Here is a 9097-nt window from a genome sequence, read left to right as displayed (position 1 = left end):
GGTAAGAGACCTGAGCAAGGTAGGAGTGTGAGCTGGGGGCACAGGTGTGCAAGGAAAGCCAGGTGGAGGGGCTTGGAGCTCCTGTCCTCACGGGGCATGGCTATGGTGGACGAGACGGAAAGTGTCCCCTACCTGGACTGTCTGTGACACGGGGCCAAGGGCGACAGGGAAGTGTGGCCTGGGCAGTCACAACGACCAGCGAAAGGGGATGCTAATTCTGAGCCATCTCCAGGCACTGGGTGACCTGCAGTCTTCACCCCCACGTCTGCGGCAGGTGCCCTGGGCCAGCACACGGTGCCCACCTGGGCCAGCAGAGGCTCAGAATCACACATTGGACAGAATGGTCCACCTCTATTTGGGGTGGGACGTATGTCTTCTCTAGAAGTGAGGTACATAATGTTCTAGAAATTATCAGAAGGTTTTTTTCCTTTAAAACTGTGTCTTTATTGAAAATCAAGTCAACTAATATTTTTGCTGCACTGATTTTGAGTCATGAAGTTCCTGACTGTATTCTTCTGTGAGGCAGTAGCTGAAAGAATGATTTTACTTCGCGAACAAATCAGAGCTGGGGGAGCGGAATCTCCCTCTGAGGCTCAGCCCACTCGCTGTGAGTGATTAGTGCGCTTCCTCGGCTGGGACCCATCCTGACCTTTGCTTGTGGCACGCGGATTTGCGGATTTCTGAGCTAGCTGGCTCTCCTTCTGCATGTGCGCCTTTTCAACAGAGCAGGAAACATCGGGGCTGCCCTATACCTGGGGTTTGCGCAGTAAATTCGTTTTAAGATGCTTGTTTGAAAAGGAAAGCCCTCGCCCTACAGCAAGAGTGTATGTACTTTGTGCTAATTTTATTGGAACGTTCTTTCAAGTTAACACAGTCAGCTCACAATAATTTACAATTGCTTCAAATTTGACTTTTTCTTTCAAATATGACTTATTTAATACAAATTTACCTTTTGCAAATTCAGTTTTTGAAAAGAATAAAATTAATTTAGCGTTGCATCACTGTCACATGTTGAAAGGACACCTTTTATTCCTCTCTGTAAATTGAATAATAGGATTGACCACAGACAAGGAGGGACCATGCATTTGTGAAATCACGTGATGCTTTGGAAGAATTAAAACTCTCGAGTACATCGTCATTTTCTGAACAACTAACAGTTCAGCTTAATCAACACTTAAATCTCTCCTCCACACCCTAGTTGTCTGGGGTGGGGGGGGTCACTGGATTCTTTGAAATTAAACATTAGGCAGTGTTAATGAGTGACCGGCTAGAATCACAAAAGTTTCAGTCCTACTATCTGTTTCTGTTCAAATCTCAGTGGGTAATCAGATAATCCGACCCATCCGGCATTTCCCTGCTACAGGCAGTGGAGTGGGGGTTGGTGGGCGCAGTTCAGGTGTCTGGTTCATGAGAAAATTGCTGGAAAAGGATAGTCTGGAATCCAACCACCACCAAATCATTGGCATTCAGCACGAGCACCACAATGTGGGCGGGGCTGGAAGTAGGACAGCGGCTTCTCACCAAGGTGATCGGTGGGGAGGAAAGAAATGACCAGTTATGTTATCTCTTCTGGAGGAAATGCTCTTTGAAAATGTAAAAACAGTATCTAAGTGAAACACAGCAAGAGAGCAAGGTGGGAACACCCTTGGAAAAGCTCTTCAGTCCATTCACATCGGAAGGAGAGCGAAACTGACTTCAAAGGTCCTTCCACCAAAATCCAACAAGAGCACAGAAAACGCTAGCTGAGTGGGAAAAAATTCCAAATCCTCCCATGCAGTGTGAGACAGAAGAGGAAAGACAGAGGCGAGTCTCCACCCAGGAGCCGCCAAACCGCGAACAATTGCCTTTTGCTCGTGAGTCCCGCGTGCATTTCCTGTGCAGGTGAACAGAAGGGCCTCCAGGAGTGCAGCGGTTCGCACGAACTCGAACTCGTGGCTTTACGCACAAGAAATGCTTGTGCATCGTGGGTTGTAAGTAGCGAACACCGGTTTCCTTTTCTAAATTTGAAAGCGTACTGGCCGAGTGGCCGGGGGCTGACGGGTGCTAACGGAAGGTCAGCCCCGTGGTCCGCGGGGGAGGAAGAGCTTCGGTCAGAGATCAGGGGGCAGCTCCTTGGGCTACTGAGTTTAGCCAACACCTTTCCAGGTAAATTTCGCACGGAAGGCATGACACACGACTTCCCGAACCACTGGGTCTTTTCAGAATGTAAGGAATTCCATGTCTCAGGAAGCGATATCTAGAAAAGCTTTCCTTCTGTTCAAGGACATCGCGGCATCATGGCTCTACTCCTCATGTGTACGGACTGGCCACTGGTGACGGGAAGTCCCTTCTATACTTCACTGGTGGAATGACGGGGTAGCAATCTCTCTGCATCTGTGCATGCTGCTCTAAAGAGACCAGGTGAGTTACAACAACAGACACTTATTCCTTGTGGTTCTAAGCCTCGGAGTCCAGGATGAAGGTGCCGGCAGACCTTGGAGTCCAGTGAGGGCCTGGTTCCGAGACAGTGTCATCTGGCTGTGTCCCTCAGCGAGTCCTAGAGGCATCAGCCCGTCAGAACTCCACCCTCATCACCCAGCACCCCCGAGAGGTCCCACCTCTGAATAACATCGCGCTGGGGGCTTGGTTTCAGCATATGAATTTGGGAGAACGCGAACATTTCGTCTATAGCAGTCATTGAAATACATTGTTATTTATAAGAAAATGAAAGAAAACAAAAACCCTGACTGTAGCAAAAGTAACGATGTATCGACCGGCGTGCGGTGCATACCGCGGACTGAACCGAGGTCGGCCGATACACGGCATAAACATGTCATTTCATCTCTCCAAACCTGTGAACCACGTCCAACCTGCTCCATCGGGGGGAGGTGATCTTGGATGACAGGGCTTGCGCAGAGGCAGTAACAGGACGAGTGATGCTGACACCCCCAGCCCCTGAACTTCTGCTGTTCTTGGAGCTGCCGGCCCCTGCCTCTGCCCTCCGGCCCGTGGCCCGGACTGCGATGTCTCTTTGGCTTTCTGGTCTCTGCTACGGCGGGCCGCGTGGGGGCGGGGGGGACAGAGAACCTTCTCGGGTGTGTGTGGAGCCATCTGCCAGGAGCGGAGATAGCGGGCCTTCTTGGCCGTTGGGTAGGGCTCCCCAGTCCCCCGTCCCTCCTGGGCCATGCTCCACAGCCAGGCCACCAGCTCTCTAAACGCCCCGGCAGTTCTCTGGAAGGAGAAGGCGGGGACGCCGAGCCGCTGTCCGTCTAGGATGCTGCCCCTGGGGCAGCACATGGAGAGACCCGGCCGGGTCTGAACCTACAGTCACAGAGGACATCCCAGCTGCTGTGGACAATTCAGGGACAGCCTTCCTCGTCACCAGTGAGCAGGCGTGGACCGGTGACCAGCGTGTCCGGGGCAGCTGTGCTGCTGGCCTCGGGTCTGGCGCTAATGAACAGAAGGAGAAGAGACAGCACGTTTAAGGAGAAACAGAACATCAAATAGAAGAACGAGTGTTCCACAGCTTGAAAAAGAGAAGAAATAAGCTGACTCCATTTCCTTTGTGTCCTTACTAAGTTTTATGTTAAGAGATGGCTTTTTTTGAGCTACTTGACGGGTAACAGTGTGTTAGTTTTAGGTGGACGGCATAGAGATTTGTGAGATGGTTGTATTTTTTAACAGCTTTGCTGAGGGGCGGCTGCCCTGAGCTGCACTGCACGATTTGGAAGTTGGACGTGGGTGAGTTTTGATCCGTGTGTATACTCGTGACGCTGTCACCGCCGTGAACGACAGCCCGTGCCCTCCCCCATTGCCAGGCAACTTTCTCTCACCACAGATCAGCTTTCCGTGTTCTAGAAACTACTAGACATGGAGTCACACTGAAGGTACTCTCTGTTTTGGTCTGGGTTTTTTTGTGTTTTGATTTGTTTTGTGTTTTATTTTTTGGTCTGGCTTTTTCACTCAGCACAATTTTTCTGAGATTTCTTCATGTTGCTGAGCTTACTGATAAATAGTTCATGCCCTTTTCTTGTTGAGTAGACTTGTGCCACGGGGCTGTGCCCCGTCATTCAGCTTCTCACTGGGCTGTCTCCAGTCCTGGCTGTGACAACAAGGCTTCCACACGCGTGTATACGGACACACTTCCTCTCTTGGATGAATAAAAATTTGTTCACCAAGGGAGCTACACGGGCAGCAAATAAGCACATGGAAAGATGCCCGTTCGTCATTACGGAAACGGCCATTACAGCCACAGAGAGCTGCCCGCACACACTCGCTGAATGTCTGAAGTTAGGAAGGCTGAGCGTCCCCAGCGCTGATGAGGACGTGGAGGGTAAAACAATAAAACACGAGGACTACAGTATTCATAAACTGTTAAATGCCTGTGATACGGAGTCATTCATAGTCCCCTCTTCCCCGTCCAGCTGAAGGGGACACGGGCCCACGTCCCACATGGGTGAGACGGCAGACGGGCTGGAACCAGCAGCCCCCCAGGCCTGACGTGGGTGGCGAAGGCCCTGAGTGTGCGTGTCTGCCTGCGGGGGCAGCTGGGGAGGGTGCGGGACCATGTCAGCGTGAGGTCACTGACCGAGGCAGTGACAGAATGACCTTTCCCATCTCTGCAGTAGTAATTCAATCAGTCACTCTCCAAACATTTCTTGGCCAAATCTGAGAGGAAGCAAGACGAGAGAGTGCGGAATCGCAGGTGGGGAAAACGGAAGCGAAGCCAACACTTCCAGACTCTGTGGAACAAGACATGTGTCGAGAACTAAGTGGGGTGTGGACCTTAACCAGACACGAGGAAACCCTGAAAGAGCCAAACAGTCCGGTTACAGGCACTTGGCATATATCGGAGGCTTGCAATGTGCCAGGGGCTGAGTGGAGCCCCGTCTGTGTTCAGCCTCAGTTCGACCTCACAAAGCACCGTGGAAGCCGCGGTTCCAGCTACCGTGCGCACCGGATCGCTCCCCCATTTTGTCATCCCAAGGACACACTACGACATGGACAGAGAATTAGCTCGATCCAAGAGCACGCAGGCATGCCCAGGAGTAATAATGTCACTGGCGAGAGGACGGTTCTAGAAGGAAGCTGCCACTGAAGGCGGGGCTGCGGAGGTGGGGGCGGGGCGGGGGGTCTATTTGGTGTGGTGGGTGCGATTCTGTCCTCCTATCTGTGTGGCAGGTGTCTGTCTGATGGATTCTTGGTGAAGAGAATGGGAACATGAAAGAAAACGGTGCTGGCAATGGGTGACCCCGAGAGTGGGGAGAACTTCTAAGAACCTGTGTCAGCTGTCAGCAGGGGTAACACATTTTGGGGTGCTGTGTGGGCGTAGACGACCTCTGTAACGCAGTAGCCGAGACAAAGCGAGCAATTCTTCGTTGATTTCTAATTTGTTCTCACCGTGAAGTAAATTTTCCATCTCCACTGGAGAAGAGGGAGCCGATCTTCCATCAAGGTCTTTGCCCTTTTCACTTTTCATTCTGGGCTAGAAATACAGAGGGGAAAGGAATTTCCTGGCCAGAAGCTGATAAAGAACACACACACAGAATCGTCTGGAAAGTTCAACCTTAACGGCAACCTTTTGGCATTCTTGAATATGTGAAAAAAATTCCCTGACAGAGACTCTCCAGTCTTCAGAACAGTTACGAAAACCAGAGTATCTGGTCAAGGTCCACAGCTTCCTCCAGGAAGCAGCGTCCTACAATTAGATAGCAAAAAGGAAAACACGCTTCTCTGCAAGTCTGATAGAGCTTGGGAAGCTGGAGAAGGTGGAGAACGTGCCCCCTCTCCTCCACGGCCAGGCCGGCCGCGCCCCGAGCGCGTCTGACGTACAGTAAGCCGCGATGCGCGGAACGCGCAGACAGGGACCTGATTGCATTTGTGCAACACAGGGACCCATTCTTCTTTCTGACCGCTGCTCAGATACAAGACTGACAGCTGGACTCCATCACTTGGATTAATGGGTTAAAACTTGACATCTTTTTAGTATTTTAGGTTTTATTTTCTTTATCAGCTTGACTTTCATGATCAGAATGCTCTTGCTACAATATTCTTTTAAAAGTACACTTGTCAGGGTCCATTTGCTACCAGCTACCTTGATGGTGACATCGGCCATGCCTGTGGTTTACCTTTTGACCTTATCGAGGCTGCAGATGGGTCCAGTAATAAATCCCGATTATTAGTGAGGGAGCCAATAGCTCGGGAAAGCAGAAATAAAAGTCGGGCAGTTTTACACCGCGATTCTTGTTATCTGCTCTGACATGGAGCTGCGCGCAGTGTCAGGGAGGGCGATGCGAGGCTCACAGGGCTAGTCCCTCTCCCTCTTCCTCTTCCTTTCTTCCTCCCAGCCCTTCCCCCTCCCCCTCTCTGCCTTCCCTCTCTCCTTAGTTCTTCATCTGACTGGTGGCTGACATCCTCTCACTACTTTACAAATTCACCTAGAGAATAGTGCCTACCCAGCTTCTGCGGCTGCGCTGTGTGACCTGGGCAAGTCCCAGGACCTCTCTGTGCTTTGTGCCCGTTAAGGATTCCTAATGCTTCAGAAATAGCCTACAAATTAAGGAAATACATTCATAACATGGTTTATGCTCTTTTCATAAATGTAGGAAGCCATGTCTTTCTTCCTTTTCTTTTCTTTTCTTTTCTTTTCTTTTCTTTTCTTTTCTTTTCTTTTCTTTTCTTTTCTTTTCTTTTCTTTTCTTTTCTTTCTTTCTTTCTTTCTTTCTTTCTTTCTTTCTTCTTTCTTCTTTCTTTCTTTCTCTCTCTCCCCCCTCTTTCTTTCTTTCTCTTTCCTTCTTCCTTTCTTTTTTTGTGAAGCACCAAAAGAAGGATCCTGAAATTATTTAAATGACAGAAGCAGGGGCTTCCTGCCCCCAGCTCATCACACAGGTATGGGGAAAGGAGGAGGTCTGGGTGTCAGCTAGCAGACAAGGGTCTTATTTTTTAAATTCTTAGATATCAATATTCTACACTACTAGGAAATAATATTTGTATCACAGTTATCATTCATATTTATTACGAATTTTGAAATTTAATAATTCATATAAAAAGTTCATAAACCTCTTTTAAATTTATTTTGACGAACAACAGGTGATAAATCTTCAAGAAATACTATTCATGTGTCAGGTGATTTTTCCAAAGATTGTTCCAGATTGGCCTGACTTAATAGGAAAATTCAGCCTGTATTCTTTCTGTTTTCAAACTTGTGTTTCAAGGATTAGTAAAAAGCATATTTTCAAAGGATTTGGAAAACTCATGAAATAAGCATTGCTTTTCTGAAAGTTTTTTTCACAGATTAATTCCTTATTAAGCTAAAAGTTTTGGTGTGATATTTATAAAACTATTTTCATTTTTAAAGCCATAATTTTAAAAAGTGAGAATAACAGCTCCTGATAAAATTAGTTACTGAGGCTTTCAAAGGCATGTAGCATGTATGATAATCGGTGTACATAACTGACTGTGGAGGTAAAGCGACAAATGCTGAGTTTCTTTCACAGGGATTTCTCCATTAAAGTGATAAATACATCCCCATGGCAAGAAAATATTATTTTAAAAGTACAAACTAGAATACCATCTCAAAAACAGTGCTTGTCACAAAATTAAAGTTATTTCTTCTTAATAGAAAGTTAAGTTCTAGACAAAACAAAAACAAAGAAACAAAAATAAAAAACAAACAATGTTATTTTTAGTGCTACAAATTGTCTTGTTACTTGCTTACAAAGTATTTTCTCCAGTGCGTCCTGACACTGTTTCTTTCCTAATGCCCAATCCCAGCAAGGGGATTACAGTGCTTTTTAGTGATCACACCAAGGAGGCTTGTTATAAGACTCTGTGAATATTAATTTAATAAATCAATAGATGCACTTGAACCAATGAATAATCTCACAGTGATGCTGTTAAACTAAAACCCAGGGCATAAACTGTCATTTTGAAATGGAAGGAGTGGGCACTGATAAAGTGAAACATGCAAATGAAAAACTTGGTTACTTATCAGTGTGTGTGAGAGACATTTTAATCAGAAGTTGGTACAATGTAAAATCACTGGTTTCACTCTATCAGTGTAGAGAGCATGCCTCATTTCAATTCCTGCGAAGAAATCAGGGACTCCTGGTTCGTACAAAGTAGTGTGAGCGGGTGTGTGTCTGCACATTGTGCTGCTGTGCCAGTGTGTGCTTGTGTGTGTGTTTAAATTGTGTGTGTGTTTTGTGTCAATGCTCAGGTGTTGTTGTTTAACATATATAGGAGTTTAGAGTTGTTTTTTTCCCCCTTTTGCAAAAACAAAAATAGGAAATAACCCAAGGGCTAATGTACCAATTATCAGTGGCTGTGCAAGCCTCCCGAAAGCATCTCTTCCATAACCCCTGGAAAAATTCTGACATATTATAAACTGTTTGAATTAGCGTAAATCAGTAAGCCACAAATTGGTGCTGGCCCAATAATACAGGCGTGTGATGCATACTAAGGGACCTAGTTTAGCTGAACTAAGCACAGAGTATGATCAATTTAATTCAACTCAGAGGTGTCCAGGAGGTCCCAGAAGGCAGCACAGAAGACGTTTCAGGGGTGACAGGAAACACCTGAGGTCTGTCTTCAGTTGCCCGTCTTGAGCACATGTGTGTGCGTGTTTGTAGTCTAACAAGAGCATATGAATAAACACGACAGACAACACACGTGGGACAAGCAGAGTCACTGTGTGTATTGTTTCTGTTTAAATACAGCAACTCTGCATGTGAGGGTTAATAGTTATAACTAAAGCACACATATCACCACCTACACTTGCCTTAATGATCAGCCTCCCTGGCCTATACAGGACAACTAGGAAACAGAGACATATTACTGTTCCAGAAGGTAGCCGCATTTCTCCTAAAAAACCATTTTCCTTCAAAATCTAAACTTTCTACAATGCTGAAACTTTCCCTTACAGATAACAAAAGCATTATACCAAATGCCCATCTTTTTTTTTTAACGCCATAAAGCCTCACATAAACCTCAAATTCTTTATTTATGATAAATGTAATTTGGTATAACTATATCCCAAAAGATTCAACTACATAATAAATGCTAACATTTTTAATAGCATTCAGCAAGTTTTCTTCTAATCAGTTTTCTCCTGCCCTCG

This window comes from Ailuropoda melanoleuca, chromosome 14 (assembly GCF_002007445.2).
Source record: "Ailuropoda melanoleuca isolate Jingjing chromosome 14, ASM200744v2, whole genome shotgun sequence".
NCBI classification, from domain to species: Eukaryota; Metazoa; Chordata; class Mammalia; order Carnivora; family Ursidae; genus Ailuropoda; species Ailuropoda melanoleuca.
This window is presented reverse-complemented; position numbering follows the sequence as displayed.